Below are 22,239 nucleotides of genomic sequence, written 5' to 3' on the forward strand. Positions count from 1 at the left end.
TTGTGCCCTTAATAATTCCAGTTGTACTTGGTCCTATTGGTGTATTTGAGGAAATTTTTGTCAGAAGTCATTTACACTCTCCTGGGTTTAACATCAGAACATTTTTCAGTTTTGTGGCTGAATCTTAAATAAGTTTAAAAAACAAAATGTTGGCTTGTTTTGTATCTTGCCCACTGCACACTACTGTTGCATACATTTTGAAGAATGTAGCTTCATAATTGACAGATCTTTCCATCATCCTGACTGCTTAATGAAATATTTTTCTCAAATTCCCATAAGTAAATAATGATCCTAGTGGTGCACACGTACGCATGAGCTTGTGTTTTGGATATTAGATGGTAATACAGAATTAATGGTTTATCTGTCACAGTCCTTGCAATACAGCACCTCTTCCATGAAGGATCTATTAATCAGACTAATTCAGCTCTGCCCATGCCTGCTGTCCAAAGCATTACAACTCCCCTTGATAGAGGTGTGTTTTCTAATGCCAAAACTTTATCATCTTCCTTTTCTGTTCAGTTATTGAACAGACTTTACGTGCCTTCAATGCCACTAACTCTTGTTTTAATTCTATGTAATGATTGGGTCATTCAAGATAAATTTTTTTACAAGGCAAATAATTTTAAAATAAATTTAAAATAAATTTAAATATCTTACAACACACAGTGTCTTTTCAAAACACTTGAGACTAATGAAGGGTCTTAGCCTAACTAATTTTAGTTATTTGATCTCTATATGAGATATCATGACATCTGCAAAAATTTCTGTCAGGATTCTGAGTGCACCAAGGTTATGGAAGTACCCTGCCAAGTCTCCCCTGAGGCCTTCACCCATTAAGCCTCTGGTCTCTGACTCGGGGACTGCATCAGTCTCAGATTCTTGCCCTCCTTGGTCCTTCCTGAGTTATGTGGCAGATTTGCCGCCCCTGGCCATGCCGTTCAGGCAGAGATTTGTAAATGTGTCTCTCCTATGTTGCATGGTAGTTCAGACCTCTGAGGTACTGGAACGAGACTTTCCTTTTCATCCAAAGAAAGATGGGAGTACCCCCTGAAGAGGGCTTAGAATTCAGAGCCCTGCAAGGAGGATCCAAATCTGAGGGGTAGATATTAAGACTCAAGTCTCTTCTGAAGTGCTCTCTTTTCAGTCTAATGTATTTTGTGACTGTTCAGCAACTAATATTTTAGCTTGCTCTCTTTCCCTAGAAGTCTCTTTCTGAACCTCTGATACTCATTCAGTATTCAGCATACTCCTCCAATTAGTAAGAAGTGGAAAATCATTTTGATCCTGCCTAAGAGTATTTCATCTCCCTACCACTATGTGCCCTACAAGCTGCCAGCAAAAATGGGTGGAGAGGAACCTTTTTCTTGTGCAGCATTAAGCAAAACAGGAAAAAATAGACCCTGTTGCATATAAATAAATAGAATAATTTCATCTGGTGAATTAACATGATTATTAAATTGTGCACTACATAGTTTTCATTGAGGAAGCCTATGAAGCAGTTGTATAATTTCCATGCTTAAGCTCTTCTCATTGTCCTTCATCTTCTCCTTATTTTGCAATATATTTTCACACTAAGTCATGTGAATGTAAAAACTCACACATTGTTCTTAAAGAATTTTTTTCCAAAGCCTAACAGTACAAGAAGAAGCTGAAAACTGTACATGCTTATTACTTTCCTATAAAGATGAAATAATCAGGACCATTTTCTCAGGTTAATCTTATCTTTTTCTTAGCACTAATTATTTCGCAGTGTATACACACATCATGATTTATGTGCCAAGAAAGGATATGGAACTGTCACTAAATTCAGCTGGATTCACTGAGCTTCAATTTAAAATAGCTCATATTAGGAAAAGTAGAGGAAATCCTATTCATAGTTAGGGTTCAGAAAACCACAAAGCTCTGAGTTCCAGGGATTGTGAAGGTACAAAACACCTGCAAAACTGAAAAGTGCCAAAACATAGTTCTCTCCATAATATTTTGCCCTGCAACTAACTCAGAAAAAATATATTTTCACTGCTCCACCTAGGGCTAGGGTCCAGAAAACCATAAAGCCCAGAGCTCCAAGTACACTGCACCTACAAATGGCAGGCCAAGTGGAAAAAACATCTGTCATAACATAACTCCTTCCATAATTTACTACATGGAACCAGACTCAACCCAAGGAGACTTTTTCTGCTCCACATAGGATTAGGGCTACGCCTAGGGTTAGGGTTTAGAAAACCACAAAGCCCTGACCTCCAAGGACTGTGCAGCTTCAATAGACCTGTCACACTACAAAGAAAACCTTGACGAAGTAGCCCTGTCTCAATCATTTTGCTGGGGACCTGACTGCCCAAGGCTCTCTTCACTGCTCCACTTAGGGTTAGCCTTACGACTAGGCTTAGGGTTATGCCTAGGATTAGGGTTTAGAAAACCACAGAGCCCTGATTTCCAGGGACTGTGCAGCTACAATAGACCTGCCACACTGAAAGTAAAACCACAACAAGCAGATCCTTCTCTATCATGTTGCTTGGAACCTGACTTTGTCCAAGTCTCTTTTCAGTGCTCCACCTAGGCTTAGGGTTAGGCCTAGGGTTAGAATTCAAAAAACTAAAAAGCGCCGAGTTCCAGGGACTGTGCAGCTACAATAGCCCTGCCAAACTCAAAAGTAAACCACCACAAATTAGCTCTCTTGCTATCATTTTGGTCGGCACCTGACTCTGCCCATGGCTCTTTTCACTTCTCCACCTAGGGTTATGGTTACGCCTAGGGTTAGGGTTTAGAAAACCACAGAGCCCAGAGCTCCAGGGACTGTGCAGCTGCAATTGACCTGCCAAACTGAAAAGAAATCTGCCACAAAATAGCTCTGCCCATAACTTTTTTCCCTGCAGATGTGCCTTTAATTTCTCCTCCTAGGGCTCAGTTGTACCTAGGTTTAGGGTTATGCCTAGGGTTAGGGGTCAAAAACCAGAAAGCCCCAAGCTCCAGGGACTGTGCAGCTACAATAGATCTGCCACACTCAAAAGAAACCCACAATGAAATTGCTGTGTCTCTGTCTTTTCGCTCTGCACCAGACTGAGCCCAATGTGCTTTCTACTGCTCTTCCTGGTGTTAGGGTTATGCCTAGGTTTAGAATTATGATTAGTTTTAAAATACAAATCTATTGGGATGCTTTCTGATTGTCCTGAAGGACACTCTAATGGTGAAGAAGTATTAAGATCACAGAAAATCCATTAGCCACGTGAAGTGTAGGAATTAGTGTATTTTTATTACCAATTTCCATACTTTTTTCCAGGATGTTACCTTGTATCTATTTAAATTATGTACCTATGAAACTTTCACATTGTAGAGGGTTTTTTTAGTGCATACAATCAAAGTAAGTCAAGAAATAGTCCTTTTCCAAGAAATGAGAAAGGGGTCCTTGGGATTCAGAACTGTCTGAATTTTGTAAAGTTATTAGTATAGCACTTTCTCCAAAGTGGAACATCATTCATACAAGTAACTTAGGTATGTTCATCTGAATGTGCCTTAGAAATAAAAATAATGGCTTATTATCATGTCTTCTGGTGTTCAGCAATATGAGATTATATAACCCGTAGAAAGGATCACACATATTTCTAAATTTTTTTCTTTCTTTTAAACAACATAGAATAAAATAAGGTCTTATGTGAGGTAGAATAAATTTAGAGTTATATGGGTTGCATTGTGTGGATGACAGCTTACAGATGACTGCAGAGTACACCTGCATCCATTAACAAAGTGCTTTGAAAAAATGCTTATTTAGGAACATAAAACACTTATAACACATAGGAAGTCCTATTGGTTTAGTGTGATATATTGCAGATATATACTGTGTACTTCAATAAACAAGCAAGGACCATGTTGTTCCTTGGTGTCACAGGGAGCACATGTTTCAGCAGGACCTGTGGCAAACTTCTACAGTAATCAGTTCTCGAGCAGGATTTTATGTGGCTATGTTACCACAGCCCCAGTTTGAACATGGCTGGAACATTTCCCAGATGAGAGGAAAAAGATGTCATAGCCAGAATTACGATCTGCCTAGCAGACACAAAAATAATTGTACACAAGTGTATACATATGAGGCCTTTGCTAGGTCCAGATTTTGTCTCACTTATTTGTATAAATGCCAGATCTATGGCCAGGCAGTGTTGATGTCTGCTGGGTATTCCCCCCATCCCACTTAAAGTACCATCTGCAGTTTCATGTATCTGCCAAGTATATGGATTAAGTCTGCTGTTTCCCATTTATGTCACATTATTAATAATGGTAATGAATGTTTGCTAAATGATAGTTGCACAGACTGTACTTGTAAAATTCTTGGTCACACATTCTTGTCCTTTCCTTATTTGTCTTATGAGTGCCAGAGCTCTGGACATACTTTTCAATTCTCAAATATTTATTTATCCTAATGATCCTTTTTATTGTCCCAACATATCATAGTGCTTTACAAAATATTACTCGCTGATTCTATGAACTGACTGCATGTACATACCCATGCATTTTCAACGTATGCAGGCAGTGAGTACAGAAATATAACAATACAGAAAGGAATAATTCTGTAGGGTTCGCCTGTTTCACATATAATTTGAAGAAGCCCATCTTTTCACATTCCCAATGTAAAGATAGTAAGAAAAGAGACCTTCTCCATACCTGTTCTGATATCAAATTTATTAACCCATTGTGATAAACAGTGTGCAGCATCTTTTAGTATTTTAAAACGTGATAAAATGCAATTTAATTTTTAAAAGCCTCACACAAGGGTTTTTTTCCCCCTTCCAATAGATCATCATTTTAAATGTCTGAGCTCTGAAGACTGTTACATCTGTAACATAAACGAAGGAAGTTTCAAAGGGACATCCTTTACATGTGTAATTTTTTTATATGTAATTCAGTTTCATTGTAACTGTGCATACTTATGATGGTTGCATGATATACACTTCACATATTTATGGTGATTATTTTTCTGCTAAAATCTGGTATCGGACTACTGTAATGGGACAGTGCAAAGTAATCAGAAGTAATCATGTCTTTCCCATCAGAACTGTCTCTCCCAGTGTTCCCAAGTGTGTATAAAGAGCCACTTAATCATTAACTCTAATATGTTTGTTGGCAATTTCATTTTTTGTTTCACCTTGAGAAATACAGTGAGGTCAACCTGCTTGAGTAGAGCTTTATACTCTGCTGTAATAACTTGAATATTTTTAAACCTGCATGCTTATGAGGTCAGTGCAAACTGTAAATATGTCTGTCGTTGGACCAACACTCTTGATTTTGTCCTTGTTTTCTGACAGTTCTAGTAGCTTGTAATAAACTTTTGGATAGGATTTAGTAGCTAAAGAAGACTTAACTAAGACTAGGTCCCTAAAATAAAAACCACAGGAATGAAAAATGGTGGTTAACTTCTGCTTAGCCTTGGAGGTGTCACAGGTCACAGAAAGATTTTCTTTTCACATGCAGGACTTTGAAGTATTCAGGAGATTATCAACAAGTTGTCCAGCCATTTAGGGCTCTCCACAGTTTTGTCTAGTGAGTTTTAATCTAATAGCTGCTCTCAGGGGATGCCTTATGCACTTCAACATAGAACCATAGAATCGTCTGAGTTGGAAAGGACCCTAAATATCATCCCCAACTTCTCTGTATAACATGTTCCATTGCCTCACCACCCTTACAGTAAAGATTTTTTCCTAACATTCAATCTAGATATTTCCCCTTTTAGCTTAAAATAATTTTCTCTTGTCCTATTGCAATTTGCCCTTGTAAAATGGCATGAGAGGACACTGCACAGATGGAGGGATATGCTTTTGGCCAGACTACCTGAATTGACATTCCTCCTTTGACCTCATTGTGAATTGCCCTGTTAGGCTGGAAACTACCTGTGAAAGAGGGGCTTTTGTTGAAAACAAAGAGAAAATGCTGAATTTCACTGGTTAGACTGGCATCAGAGCTACATGTATCCAAAAAAACACTGAAAAATATCACCGTATCCCAAAAAATGAAACATACAAGGCTAAAAGTCATGATCCTTCTCCTGCTCTTTTCCCTATGTACCCCAAGGCAGCACACCATGGCAGCAGGTGGAGGAGGAAATGAACATCACTGCGAAGCAACCATGAGACATGGTGTAAAAGCCACAGAAGGCAGAAGTCTGACTAGAAACTGGGTTGCAAATGTGAGACCCCCACTGCCCTTGATGAAAGGTTATGCTTTTACCCCCAGGATAAGGAGAATTTTTTCCATGTATTTGAGGGAGAGAATGAGGGTCAATGACTTTGACTTTTTTTTGTTGAGCAGTTGCTCAGTGACAGCTGCTGATGATTGCATGCCACTAGGTCCCCTCTCTGTTTTTAACGTTTTCCTAAGACACCAGGAATCTCTTTGGGATCTGCTGGGGAGAGTAAATGCCTGATTTTGGACTGTAAATCACATTTTGAATCTGGCATTATTCCTTTGAGTATTTTTCTCGTAAAGAATGCATACAAACTGACACAATGCCCTGACCTTCCTTTCCTCTTTTTTATTTTTTTTTTAAAAACCAATAGAAATTATGTATATGACTTACTAAAATTGCAAGAAAGCAAAATAATAAAGGTGGTCTAGCTTCTATCTGTCTGTTTCTCTACACAAAAAGCACACAGAAATATTTTTGGGTGTTGTTTTTCAGTATATGACTTCTTTCAGACAGCTAAAGAATAATATAAAATAACTTAGTGTCCAAAGGAAAAAAATTTACATATATCATACTTAATTCTGAACCTTTAAGACAGCTAAAATATATAAAATTGGTTAGTGTCTAAATTAAAAATTATGCACATATCATACTTAATTTTGATTCTTCAAAAAACATTAAAAATTCAGATTTGGAAAACACGTCTTGTTTTGTTATTTTGGATAATGACAATGCTAGCCTTCTAAATGTGGTTCTCTTTGTGTAATATACATAGATATGCATATGTCAAGACAAAGAATGGTAATTTCTGAAGTAAATATCAACACAATCTACTTTTTATTGCTCTCCTCTTGAAAACTATATTGACTTGCTGAGTGTCTTCTGTGTAAAACTATAATTGGAGGTGAGCTCAAGCATTTGAAGCTGCTCAAACTTGGATCTTAACTCAGGTCTCTTTCATATAGTTTATTTCACTGGAAATTAATACTTGTTTGTTACATATATGTTTTTCACATCCCAATGTTCATACTCTTAATGATTCCAACTGTTCAAATTATTTATTATTAGCATGTCTACAATGAGTACATTAAATAGAGCATAAAGCCATTTTTACTTTTGCATATAATAAAGCAGTATAGGTCTTGAATATAGTTCTTGTTTCTATTATAGTATAATTCTACATATTTTACTTAATTTTCAAGGTATAGTAGGAAGGATAATTTAGTTGTCTCTTTTGTCACCACTATAGTCATCCTAAACAATAGCTAATTTATTTTAAGTATTTCTAGCATTAAAAAAAAAAAGAAACTATGCAAGATGACTGCATAAACATATTCAAGGATATTGGAAATGTAGATACTTAAGAATGAAATTCTTAACTAGCTTTCAAACAGGCATACAAGGAGAGGATGATGGGGAAGACAGATGTAACCTGTTCTCAAAAAAGAGAAAAGGAAAAAAAAAAAGAGAAAACCATCCTCTCATTTAGTCTAAAAAGGGAATAGAATTTTTTAATTTTATCATTGTGCCCACAGAGACTTATTTCACAGCATAGTTTACAGAATTATATCCACTCAGAATTTTTAGATCCATCAAAGCCTGTGTTCCTTTACTCATTTTTGATAGATGGGTTCTGACAGCAATATTCTCCATACTGACAAGGACCCTTCCTTTGACTGCAGCTTTTCTTAATCTCCTTGTATGATCTTTGATGTAGGCCCAAACCATGTAAAAATGTAATTCACATGTTTTTAAGTTCTTACAAAATTAACACTACAAAGCCAACTAATTCTATTTAATATATTCTGAGAAATATGAACTTTATTTTTACAAAGGCATCATCATCCTTCAAATATTTGTAAGAGCATTTTTCATAGAGAAAGAAAGTGTTAGATGTGGCAGGTACTGTATGACTGGTGAAGCAAAAGTTACAGACTTTCCTGCTGTCTTCATCTGGTCAATTTTAAAATTTAAAACATGTTTTCCATCAAACTTTAGCAGCTGTGCAACAATGAATACAGAAAGGCACACCTGCCATGTTTTTCACCCCCTGAGTTGGCTCTTGGCTCCCACCTGGAAATATGGCACAAACTCTTGGCCTAGAAAACAAGTCACGCTTAGTGCTGTTGTGGACCCTATCCACAGACAAGTCTATCCATGCATGTGGCCCCAACAAGCTGGTGTCTAAAAGCAGCAACCCAGAAAGAAAAGCACAGGTCATTTAACTCATCAGATATAGTTTTCACTGTCTCTTGTATTAGGGTAGAATATTCTCACAAATTATTTCAGTGTTCCTATCAGTGTATCACTTCTGCTTGCCTTTCTCTTTTAATTTCCTCTTCTCAGCATCAGTTTGACAAATGTCTGGTAGGTCCCTTCTGTGCCAGTGAGTCATTCACTACAGAATTACTCTGCTTCTGTTTGCTTTCAACTGGGCTCCACTCCAGATACATGGAAATATGTTCCTATGATGCAATAATAATTTGTTTTTCTGGATACCTTATTTGAACTATTTGCCATTTGTTTTCTCCTGATTTCTGGATAAATCCACCCCATAGCTAAGGTAAGCAACAAGAATTTATCAAGCCTAATGGGGAGACAATAAGGTTCAGCATACTAAAGAAGAAGCAGATGCTACTTCTGCAACACTCATACTTCGCTGGCACACTGGCTGATTATGATCAGACTGTCCTATTCCAACTTCCTCCTGCCAGCCCAGAAAGTACCAAGTATGTTCCACCTGCTTGTCAGTTGCAGGATAGATGAAATACAGTCTGTATATCTAGTTTTGTGAATGAATCTATTCCATAGGTTCAGGGCTAAAGTTCACAGAACACCTTTAGAAGTTTTAGGGTAAGCCATATTACCAGTCAGTGTAAACCCTTCTTTGATGAATTCTCCTTAATATGGAAAACTTATACCAGGATCATAATTTCTTGCACAGGAAATTATTAAAAAATATTGCCACACTTTTTGAAGGGTTTCAAAGAAGCCACAAAGACCTGTCATATTTATTAGTCATGGTCATTGGTTTATAATCCTAGTTTCCTTTTGCTAGGCCTTTTCCAGTTTTCAGAATTTTGTAATTAAATGTCTCTAATCAGTTTAAAGCTAATCTTATTGTCTTACCCTGAAAAATGAAAATTTTAATTATTTTTTTATGACTAAGCTATAATTTTTAACACAAAGTGGAGTATGTAGCACTTGCTTTTGGAAAGGTGATGGCAGGAGTCCACTGTTGGATCTCCAGTAAAATTTTGTTTCAGAATACCAGTACACTTTTCAAATTAATCTCCAAATTCTGTATTTATCAATTTACCACGTGTTGCTTTAATTTCCAAGTTGTTTTTAGTTACAAATACCTAGATTATCTTTCTGGACAAAATTAAGCTAGAATATATCCTCATGTTGTAAAGTACTATCTTTTCTTTTTTTCTTGCATAATACATTTGAATGATGTAAACCACTCAAGGAAATTATTAAGAAGCCCAAGAGTGTGATTTATGTTGACATTTTTCTTCCTGAAAAAGACAGAAGAAAGGACCATGCTAAGTAACCTGTTTCATTCTCCTCTTCAATTCATTTGGTTTTTCACTGTGCCATCCTTTGGCTCTCCTCCAACAGTTCCAGCTCCCAGGTGACTTTTGCAATTGCAGATAGCTGTGGTGTTTGTGTAGTTGTTTCTTTAAGCATAACAGATAGAGAAACAGATAAAATCTAGCAAGGGTTAGTCCCTTTTCCCTCTGTTCTATCATGATACAAAGCTAAGCAAATTACAGGAAATGGTGCTGGGTTTATAAAATCAGAAGTATATTTTTGGCATTAATTCATGCAAATGATTCATGACAGAAAGTTAAACTAAGTAGTTTGACTTTCCCTTCTCAGAATGTTGGGGTTTTTTTCCCTTTCTAAAAATTGCTTTAGCATCTTTTATCTTAATTTTAGATCTAGCAATATCTTACAGTCAGATACAGAAACATATCTAAACTGTGACTCTGGTCCAGGACCAAACACGACCTTCACATCTGTTCCCCACTCTTGCCTTTCTTCCTCACTCTGTGCTTGGGAAGGAATTCTGAATAGATGGGCTGGAAGACAGTTTCTGTGCCTGCCAAAATGCTCCCTGACAGGAGTGATCAGACCAGGACAGGGCAACATGCTGTAGGCATGTGTGCAAGTGTTGCCACCACCTTTCATTGATCAGATACATTCAGTACAGCTTTTGCTCTTGTACACTGCCTGTTCTCCAGGCAGTACACACATTCTACTGTACACACATTGTGGTTTCTTTCCTGTGGTGTAGAACCCATGGGAAAAAAGACCTGAAAGTGGTCATGACATCCATGCCCTCATCAGTCTAATAACAATTTGGCAGATCAGGTTGTTGCTCCTGGACCAGATCATTCTTGAGTTTGAAGAATATGGAAATATAAATATTGAATTTTTCTCTCAAGTTAGTATTTTTTAAAGCAAGGATTTATTTGGTCTTTTATTCTGTTATCGTGCTGTGGTATATTCCCTGACTGTTCAATTCATGCAGTGTTTGATTCATTGTTTCTCAATCCATGCAAGAGAAGTTTGTCAATTCAATGAATTAAGTGCAATAGTTTTCAGTCAGCTATATTCAGTGATACTTTAAAAATTATATATTGGGCAAATTTACTATTGTACCTTTTAATTCTTTTTTGGTATGACTTCATATGTCACATGATTCCCTTCTATAAGAAGATAATGATTGCATGTTGTGTCACAGTTTTTTATGTAAACTGTAACATTCATTTAAACAACAGAAAAAGGTAATCCCTAGTAAGTCCTCTGCTGTAGTCTGCCTTGAACACTGGTAATCCTTTTCTAATAAAATACACACTATTTTTTTACCTTAATAAGATTTTTCTTAATGCAAAAGATGATGGTAAAAATTCAATATCTGGAAAGTGTATATAAATGGCTGTTTATCTTTTTGCTCTATTGCATACTGTAGTGAAATTAGGAAAAAAATAGTGAAAAAAACCCACCCAGTTTATTTAGTTTATTGTTTCATAAAGCTGCTGAGAGATGTTGACATCCAAAGGATGTGTTCTAGGAATTGTGCCAGAGAATCATCTAGCTGATGTGAGCAATGATGATGCAAAGACATGGAAGGAAGAACAGATCATGAAAAAAAAGAAAAACAATCAAGGAAAGGAATTAGATTATGGGTTTTACAAAAGGAAATACCTGGTCTAAGAAACACTTATGAGCTGAAATGAAATGTGGATTTGAAGGCTGAGATGCCCTGTTTATAAGCAGTTTTACTGCTCCAAAATAACTGCACCTGTTCTAAGTGAGCAGAATTTGTTACAACTGAGCAACAGGATTGTTGTTTTACAGCTTCTGGTTGCCTTCAATACAGGTCATTTTCCTAGCTGTGTAAATATTCATTAGCAAAACTCAGCCCTCTCCATTTTCTTTCTTGCCCTAAAATGACTCAAAAGGAAACCAAAAACTATAACGACTTTAGCCCTTAGAATGAAAATTTGTTTGGTTTTCATTCAATTAAGCAGTTTAAATGATAGTTGCTCTTGACAATTGTCTTCTTCAGCAACAAATCACAATAAATCATAAACAAACAATGTATTTACTACAGAGAGATGAATGGTCACAACACCTTTTAAACAGAAATGTTGTGTCCAAATTGTGCAGCAAATTAACAGGATGATTTTGTCTTAAAATTGCTACTGTTCATAGTAGAAACTGAGTTGACAGAAGTAATAATCAGAATAAAAATGGCAATAACATTGTGGCAAATGCAGGCTGTATGAGAAAAAAATCTATAAATATTTTCTTCTTAACTTTCTTTAAGTATTCAATACCTGCTTATGAAGAAATGTATGTCTTACATAATTAAGATACTTCAGGAAAACATTTTTCACCAGTAAAAAATCAATGTTATCCCTCATTACTGAGCAGTAAAATCAGCTCACAGCATCACTCTACAGGAAGAAAGCACTGTTGTCTTGTTTTATATGGAAAAAAAAACTATTTGGCCATGATCACACAGACAGTGTGCAGGAATACCCAGAGTTCTTGGATCCTGATGTAATCTGCTTCTCTGACACTTTGTGTTCCCAAGCCAGAAATTAAAAAAAAAAAATACCAGCAAAACAATACCAAAAAATCCTAAAGCTTTCACAGTGGTGGTAGGATTACTAGCAGCTTGTTGACTATTCAATTCCATTTAAACCAAGATTGCAAATAAATCTGGCTTTAAAAATCTATAAACAACTTAAAGGCTGGCGTATAGTTTCTCTTTTGCCATTCTGTTGTATATCAAGAGACATTACAGATATTCATTGCCTGCACATTTTAACTGTTTAGTAAGTTTTCTGTGCACAATGAAATTCTGTATGTAATTTTAAGAGTTAACAGCCTAAAGACTCATAAAACTCCTGACCATATGTTCCCTTGCTCTTCAGCATTTAGTATAAAATTCAAAGTATGCATTTTAAAAATATCTATAGACTCCTAAACAAATGTTGTTGCTAAGTTATGAATAGGCCATGAAAACATTGTTAAAACTGTCCAACATTTTCATTGCAATAGAGAAAGAGCAGTGAAATAGCAGAAGTGAATTAAAAAAGAAATCTACTTTCCTTCACTTATGCACCACTTATTTTCCCAATTTTCACACCATTATGTACTAGGATTATATAATACTTCATAAAATAAATAGTCTAAAACTCAATCAGGTCTTCAAAGAGAATCAACAACTAAAATCTAAAAGCATTAAGAGGTCTGACAATAATTGAAGCTTTCTTATTTTTCTTCTTTATTGATCCATTCCCTGGCACAATGTTCTATGTCACTGACATGTTCATTTCATAAATTCAGCATCCAAAGCACTTAAAGCTTTGAAAGATCATGTAGTTCTGCGTATATATATCTGTAATGAAAGAATTGTTCAGAACACATTCTAGCTTACATCGTCTATTTTCTGAGGTTCCATTTCTTTTCTATGCATATTTTTCTCAAAGAAACCCATGTAGTTATGATGCACAGTGTTGGAAAGTTCTTTCATACTAAGATGACTGAGATGACCATCCCTTTCTCCCTGTGCCTCTGGGAGGAGGAGGTACAGCCTGGGAAGGAGGGAAGGGTGGAGAAAGTTATTTTTAAGAATTATTCAACACTTCCAAGATAAATTATAGCAAACCAACTTTCACATTGTATGATCCCAGACAGAAATGTTGTGATAAAGTAGAAGGAAGAAAAGGAAATATTTTGAACAAATAACAATACCTTATTTTCAACAATTCACAAATTTCAGGTTCACTGTTCTGTTCTTGTTTAAATCCTATTCTTTCTCAATAATTTTAGGTTTCTGTGGTGCTTCTAAGCATTTATATGTGAAGTTAATGTGGTTTCAAAGGACCCTAATTTATAACTGTGTCTTGGTTTAGGGTAAATTTTGGGAGGAAACCTGTGAAGGGGTCTTCCTCCAGAAAGCAAATTTTAACATAAAGTCATAAAGTTTTGATATCAGACTTCTATCAGCAGGACCTCTTTTCTTAACCTCAATCCATAATAATCTATTAATTTTACCTGTTTTCAATGGCTGAATCTTTTTTAGGAATGATAAATTTTTAGGGATTCAAATTTGTATTTTTCTCCAAAACATAGGACAGATGTTCTACAGAAATGAAAGATCAACTAAGAAAATGAAGCCTGCTAAATGAAGCCTCTCCAAAAATAAAACAATAAAGAATTTTTACTTAGAAAAATTAATTAGAAACTTTTAATCCTTAGGTATTCACAGTGTGTGTTTGAAATTAACTAATGAATGACAACATGGCCAATGATTTCCTTAAATGTAAGCATGGCTAAAATGAGATCCAATATATTTTTTATCATAGAATGATATTTTTATATTTCTGTGATATCTTTCTGGGCTAAGCAAGATAAAATATGCTCAGCCCTATTGAATAATGCACATTTTACCTTCATTGAAGGCATTTCAAATATGTATTGATGGTCACCACAAACCACCTGAATATTCACTGTGTTGAATAATCAGTATGAAATATTGCTGAGGTTCTTGTAATCTCCTGTTGTATTCTCAAACCCCTTTTCCTTCATGCACAGCTTCTGGCTGACAGCTGCTACTACTGCTAATCAAAACCCTCAGAGAAATACCTACACAAGTGTAGGGCATGGGAGAGATAATAAAGATGAACTTTACATTCCATTTGCTTTTTTGTTGTCTCTTTCCCAATGACAGTTGCTAAGAGGGTTCATGCCAGACTAAGATTTTGGGCTTTTGGGCTCATCTGTAAGTAACCCAGCCACATGAAGCATTTTGTGTCCTCTTTTTTGGAGAAAAAGGCACTATTTTTCTGTATTGCATTGAAATTATAAGTAATTTGACTCAGACCGGATAATTAAGCACCCCATTTCTTGTTTTGTTTGTTTTGGGTTTTTTTGAGCAGATGATACAAAAAATATGTTGTTGGTATTTTTATTTTTTCCCTTTGCTCTTTAAATACCATTTGGGGTATTCATTATAATTTCCCAGTTACTGTGCTAATTAATAGGAAAAACTGTGACAAGTCTATGTCAGAGACTGACCTCAATTGAAGTTGTACTGCGGTTTATTTCTGTCATAAAAATTAGAGGAGAACAAGATATATTTTTCTTCTTTAAGAGCAGAAATCTATCTGAGCATCACTTATAGTGAAAATTACATTTGATCATGTCTAAAGGTTCATAAGATTTTCAACCATCTCAGACGGTGCTATAGAAACCAAAACTAGCAGAAATGTCTGTGAAAAAAATAACAAATTTGTTGTGAATATACTTATTTTATTTAAGAAGCAAGAAAGCATGTCTGCATTTGTGCCCCCCATATTGCTGCCAGAGGCTAATTAATGCTTGGTGAGAAGAGCTTAATGAAATGTAGCCACACTACTCCTTAGAAGTGCATTTTTCTTTTCATAACCACATTAAATTTACTAGTGTTCACTACAAACACAAGTCTGTCCCTTTTATTAAAGTTATGACTCCGATGTGATCCAGGAAAAAAATACCTAATGATAACTTAATAAAAAGACAAGAAGGTAAAAAATTTTAGACTAATTTAGATTTCTTTGTGTTCCTGATATTATCCTTGTAGCTGCAAGTAGCAAGGCTATTTATTGCAGTGGTGCTTACTACTGTTATAGCAGAGACAGCCAAGATGCTTTGAGTGACTGTTTCACATAGCATTGGGGGAAATATGAAAGCAGTCAAGGAGGAAATTCTCAACTTCAAAATTCTCTTGTACAATTCTTTTGCTGGGTGACAGAATCGATCTAGAATATTAAAAGAGGTTTGCACGGACATACAGCTTAACTTCAGGATAATGGCAACTTCAGGATAATTCAGCTTTGTGGTTATTTTTGATGCTTGGTACAGTGCATCAGCTCTTTATTTTCTCTGCTGGCTGAGATGTGAAATATGTATTTTGAAAATCTAAGCTCTGGTCATTATTCATGGCTTGCTATTTGCTAGTTTCTTCAGACGACTTTATAGTCTGGGCCTAACATCCCTTACTACCTTTTCATTTCTAGCATTGTCAGGAAATTTTGATTATGGTTGAAATTTTATCTGTCATTGAGAAAGATTATTTTCAGCAAACTTCAGACTTTACAGCCATCCAAATAGCCAAATTTGCACCTTATGAATAAAAGAGAGCTCTCCTTGGAGGCAGAATGGAACACTGAAAATGCCTAGCATGGTGATCACCTCCTACTTCATTTGAGAATTCTTGCATTATCCTACTCTAAGGACCTCCTGAAAAGGTTTTTTGAACAACCGCCTAAATGTCGAGAATGCGACTATCACTGCACAAAGACCATCAGTCCTTATATTACCTTTATTGTGAATAAGCAAACCCTCAAGTCAAGTTTGTTGCAGAATCCTATGGTCTGTCTCCTGGAAGATATTATGCCATGTCCCTTATGGGGAATTTATTGTTTTAGTCATGAAGAATTTTGAGTAGTCTTCAGGAGACTGATTAGTTGCTTCAGATCTTGGCATGAGGTTCAGCAGGTCTGCACTGACCAGAAGGGGAAGAATGCCATAAGGATCATTCCCACTGACAGGCTCTGGTGACCTCCCTAAGGAGCCAAACATCAGGGCAGTAACTGCAGAGACAACCAGGCATCCAGCTCTGTGACTGGCTGCTGACCTCTGTGTTCAACAGTGCAGACATGATATAGTGCCTGGAAAGAGGTGTTCCCAGGCCATATTAAGATTTGGAAATCAGCTGGCAGCATCTGTTCAAACACAGCCCTTCAGACTGCTTTGGTTTTGCAGTGTCTCTTAATTCTCTTTCCCTGAGCCTATTCCAGCTCCTGGATGTTATGACTTGAAATAAGTCACTTCAATTACTTCCCTGTTCTTAGAAGAGAAAACCACGGGGGCAATTTTGATTAAGATAATACTGCTGGAGGGGCACACTTGTTAATTTACATATTTTTATTCAAGGTTCAGTATTACAGTTGAAGTTAAAACCTCTAAGTAAATCCAATATTTTGGACTTCGCTAATATACTTTTTTTTTTTATGACACACATATCTCAGTATCAGTCTCAGAGAAGGACAGATTATTTTTACTTTTTGAAGTCTGTATGAACCCAAAGCTTGTGAGAGAACAAGAGGGGAAAAACTTCATCACTCTTATCAGATGGTAGACTGTCCATTTGGCATTCTGCCTGGAAACTTGCAAACTCAATTAAATGCACATATGGTCCATACCAGGCAAAATCAGTCTTTGCCAACACATATCCTTCTTACAGATCTTCCAAAGTGTACCCACTCTTGATAGCTTTTTCCACATAGATGATTTTTTCCACTTCTCCAGCAACATCAGCTCAGCATATTGTCTTCTCTGCCCTGGAAGGATACAGGGAAGAATGCCAAGATGAACATCAGTTTGAACTCCACAGGGGTGATTTTTCTATTGAGGTGTTTTGTTGAGGAAGACAGGTATGTAGATACCTAGATTTAATGAGCAGTGCTGGTAGAATTTATAAATCTTTTCAATACTCCCTGAAGCAGCTGCTCCATTTTGAAATAATGAGCATATGGTTTCATTATATTTCATTGATTTGATCCCCTTCAGCTAAAGAAATATTTCAGGGGAATGCAAACAACTTACAGAATTTCAGCATATTTCTCACTCCTTTTATTTTTCCTGGCTAAATTGAAAGCTGACTAGCATGTAAAAGGAAGAGCCAGAGGCAGCATTCAAATTCCTTAATAGGGGTTGTGTGAGGGGTGATGGGGCCTCCAACAATAATGAGGACTTGTTAATAACGAGGACCCCACCTTGAAGCTGCAGTGCTGGGAGTTTTCCTTAGAGGTTTTGTTTCTGTGAAAGAAACTGTCTGAAAGAAACAAGCTCAAGGTGGACTAACACAACCTATAAGCTGTATTCTGTATTTAAAATTTCTCTTTAGAGTCAGGGGATGGGCAGAGAAGAGGCTGAGAAAACATCAAAGCAGCTTGTTGATCTAAAATATTCAAAATCTATAGAAATAAAGGAAGTTATGAGTTAATTTTCAATTGTTTACAAGAACAAACCTTTCAAAGAACAGCAAAATATTTTTTACTTTCTTAGTTGCTAGAGCCATTTCCTTGCCCAGATGTTTAGAGGGGAAACAGTACTACATTTTGTCAATTGTGTATGCTGCTGCTGACAGTAGAAAACCAAAATCTGAAATGAGAGTCATTTGCAATTTTTTTATAAGATCCTCCTAGAAACTGATTTTGAGCAGCTGCAAGGTCATAGACTATCTTTTTAAAGGAGTCAGAATAAATCAGGAAAACTTACAAATGTTTTCTTTGGGTAACTGGAGAGTCTTGTCACCTCTGCTGCCTGGAGGGCAGGAGCCGTTCCTGGAAAGTTTTTGTGACTGAGAGGGAGGTACCATGTTCTTTAGGTCATCTGTGGGGAAGATGTACATTCTGCTTCTGGTTTCTTGACTCTCTTCCTTATTAATTTCCATTATATTATTCTGCAATAAACATATATTAACATGTTCTACTATATAACCTTTTATATATATGTATATGTATGCATATATATATACACACACACACATATATGTGTGTGCCATATATATGCATAGTTATATATATGTGTATATGTATATGTATACACTGTATATATTACAGTTTTTTGTGAACAGCAAATCATGTAGTAACAGTCAAAGAGATTCTGTTTCTTTACCTGAAAAATGATGCAATATTGCTGAAAGTACTTCAGTTTTCCTCTTTTATTTAAATAAAATCTGGTTTTAAGAATCCTTTTGTGACTTAAAGGCATTTTCCCATGTTGGTATTTTAGAAGAAAAAAAATTCTTTTGTTTTTAATGCATCAGGAGGTTTCTCACCTTCTTTAAACACCTAGTGTTGTACTGTGTATTTACTGATATTGTGAAACCAAAGCAAAAGGATTCACTTCCAGGTCTCTGTCACATTTGAACCAATTATGTCCAATTGTAGATTCAGGTCTAGACACTACAAAACCGAAAGGACACCCATGGTGGTGTTTTTAATATACAAGAATTCTCTGCTTCTTAGGACAAGAAGGAATATACTTCAATTTATTTCCAGCAGAAATAAAAATGGTCAGTGTTTTGATGGATTGCAAATTGATACTAGGATCAGCCAAAGCCATCTTTTTCTCTATTAGAACAAGAAAAATAAGCTTGGACATATCACAAAAAGCGAAATAAACAGTCTTTAGAAACCAAATTAATTTCCCCTGCCCTCAAAATGTATGAGAAATATTACATTTGCTATCAAATTCAATTGAAAATTTTATTTCAGTCTCTGTGGTCCTTCAGAAATTGTGGCAGGTGACGTCCGCTCTTTATTTCTGACATGCAAGTGGCAGGGAGACATGAATGCAGCACATCTCTTTTTGTGACATAATCCATACACTATGAATTTTTGTTGTTGTTGCTCTAAAGCTATGAAACAGATGCTATTTTGAACTGAAAATCACCATTCTGATATGAGCAGACGCAATCCCTGAACTACCCAGTCACTAATTAATGCAGCATAATTTAATAAAGGATGGTAATTACTCAGTTTTCCCCATCTTGTTCCCCTCCCTGCTAATGATAACATTATCGAATTTAGACAGGGGGTTGTGAGACTGTGTGTGTGTGGAGGGAGATAATTTACAATGGAAGAGGATGAGTCAGCAGATGAAACAGAAAATGCTTCAATTCAGGAGCACCCTTCTAAAATCTTCTAATTTCCTATTATGTGGGAGCTGCAAATTGGCAGTGTTAAGCAGAATAATAGTGACAACACAGTTGTTAAAAGAGATAGAGGGAAAGCAGATAAAAAAGGTTAATCTTCTTTCATTTATTTATCAGATTTCATTTTTATTGAAATTTTGGTTAGTAGGCGAATATATTTGTGGACAGAAATGGAAGAACCTCCTCCACAGGCTTTTTTCTTTCTCCCTTGTTACGTCTGAATGGGCATTGATGTCCCATCATGATCAGCAGGATCAGTCTGGGAAGCAGAAATAGTTCCTTTAGGCATTCTTCAATAGTCCCACCATATGGTGCAAGTTTTTCCTCATTCAAAGAAGGTGCCAAAAGGTGTTGCAAGCATCAATACACTAATCCAAACTTCTGAAATCTCATCCTGGCACATTAACACCCTTTTGCATCTTTTAAAAATCTCATAGGACTCCAGGCACCTGTATATCCTCTGTCCAAATAATAATAAAATATTATCTGGTCACATTTTCAATCTTTCATTCAATCTAAGGTTAAAAATAAGTATATATATTCTCTTGAAATAAAAAGGTGCTGAGCAAGAACAAGTTATATAGTAACTGCACTGCTTGAAAAATTCAATAAGAAAAAGAAAATTAAGAGGTTTTTCTGAGTTTATAAGCTTCACCTGTTTAAAATCCATATTCATTGAATTATTTTCCTAGAATTTGGGTTGAATTAGATTAGATTAGATTAGATTAGATTAGATTAATTCCTCCTAGAATTGCTGTACTATTGTTTCTAATGTCAGAATTTTTAGCTTGATTTAGAGCCTAAATGTCTCATCGAGGGAAGGGTTTAAAATAAGAATGATTAATTTAATTAATTTATTATTAATTTATAGAATTTTTCAAATAATACTTTCTATTGATAAACATGACAGAGTACTGCTTAAGTGGTAAATTTAAATTTAAGACATTATGTGTAAAGCTTCATGTTTTCTTAAGGTATTCACAGATATAAAAGAAATATTTTGAGACCACAAAATATACCAAAGCTTCTTTGAATTGGGAGCCTATAATCTCTTGCAGACTAACCTCTTGCATTCAGCCTGATTCTGAAGGCTACTGCCTACTCAAGGAGGAGCAAGGACACTATAAAGGATAGGTCAGTGGGCAAAAAACAGTGGCAAAACACCATATTTTGTGAGGCTTTGTGTCCTGGATCTCTTCTTTGTATTGCTTTTGAGCCCTCTCTTCCCTTTATGCATTAGATTGTCACAAAAGGACTGTTTCAGAAACTAAAATTAATTTCTGTTTTTTATTTATCTGTGTATACTTGGCAGACTGATCTCAGGTAAAGTCTTTAAAGACTCCTCTTTTTTTCATCTCCTTAATTTCAGAACATAAGACAGTGATGACCTTGCTGCAGCTAAGCCAGATTGGCTGCTAAATACCTGACTTAAAAGAGAGAAGACATGTTTCTCACTGTAGGAAGGACATGGACTTGTGGGAATGAGTCCAGAGTGGAGACACAAAGATGGTCAGAGGGCTGGACCACCTTTGTATGAAGACAGGCTGAGACAGTTGGGGTTGTTCAACTTGGAGAAGAGGAGGCTTCAGGGAGACCTTCCAGCACCCTCCAATACCTAAAGGTGGTACATTTTTCCCAGGAAAGTTGTGGATGCCCCATTCCTGGAAGGGTGGAAGGCCAGGTTGGGTGGCATTTTGAGCAACCTGGACTAGTGGAAGGAGTACCTGCCCATGGAACTAGACGAGAGTCAGAGTCCTTATCTCAGTCTGTGGAAAGATGACTGGGGACCCTGTGGACAGGTAATTGGGGATACAATTAGAGAAGACTGAAGATTTATATTAGAATTTTAACAGGAGTTATAAGAGTACAGAAATTAAATCACAGTTGCTGCCCCTTGGAGAGAATGCTGGCATGACTTGAAACCTAGTCCATGATGATGCTACACACACACACACACACCTGCCAAGGAGGATAGAATGGAGGGTGGAGAAGAAGGGAGACACTGCAGCCAGGGCCTGTGGAAATCCTTGCAGGGAAGGGAACTGGGTACTTTGCAGCTGATAAACCACATACCAGGAAGGTAAAGAGATATGTCCTACTGCTGAGCCAGCAACTGTGGCAAAATCCTTCTTAGATGAACTTGCTTCATTACTACTACTACTACTACTACTACTAATAATAATATTAATAGAAGAAGAAGAAGAAGAAGAAGAAGAAGAAGAAGAAGAAGAAGAAGAAGAAGAAGAAGAAGACGACGACAACAACGATGATGATGATGATGAAGGCATACTTCCATCCCAAAGTTACCCACCTCCAAGGTATGACCATGCCTCACTGGACATGCACTCTACATTTGTTTTGACTTTAAAAGTGAAGTGAGAGAATTTTACACACATCAGTAATGGGTATGCATGGCTAGAGTCACTCAAGCTTCACCTAAACACAAATAAATAGTATAAAATAAACTGAGAATCGTGAACAGCCAGGGAAAACTCCATTGTAAGTTCTGTGATCGTCGATGTGCTGAGCCTGTCTTCTCCCCCATAGGGATGACTGTTGGGTAACAGTCATACTCTACGCACTCTGAATATTTCCCTGAGGATTACAGCTTGTTTGTATATTCCTTCAAGTATATCTTGGCAGTCAGACACTATCACTGACAACCTTTGAACCTTAATCTGTCATGATTTTATATTAACAAGAGTTTTGTTCCTTAACTTGTTAGTGTGAGTCCTTTGCAGTCACTAGCAGCAGGTAACTCACTCTTATAAAGAGGAAG

This window comes from Pseudopodoces humilis, chromosome 5 (assembly GCF_049639895.1).
Source record: "Pseudopodoces humilis isolate 2021_Gansu_Grassland_sample_001 chromosome 5, ASM4963989v1, whole genome shotgun sequence".
NCBI classification, from domain to species: domain Eukaryota; kingdom Metazoa; phylum Chordata; class Aves; order Passeriformes; family Paridae; genus Pseudopodoces; species Pseudopodoces humilis.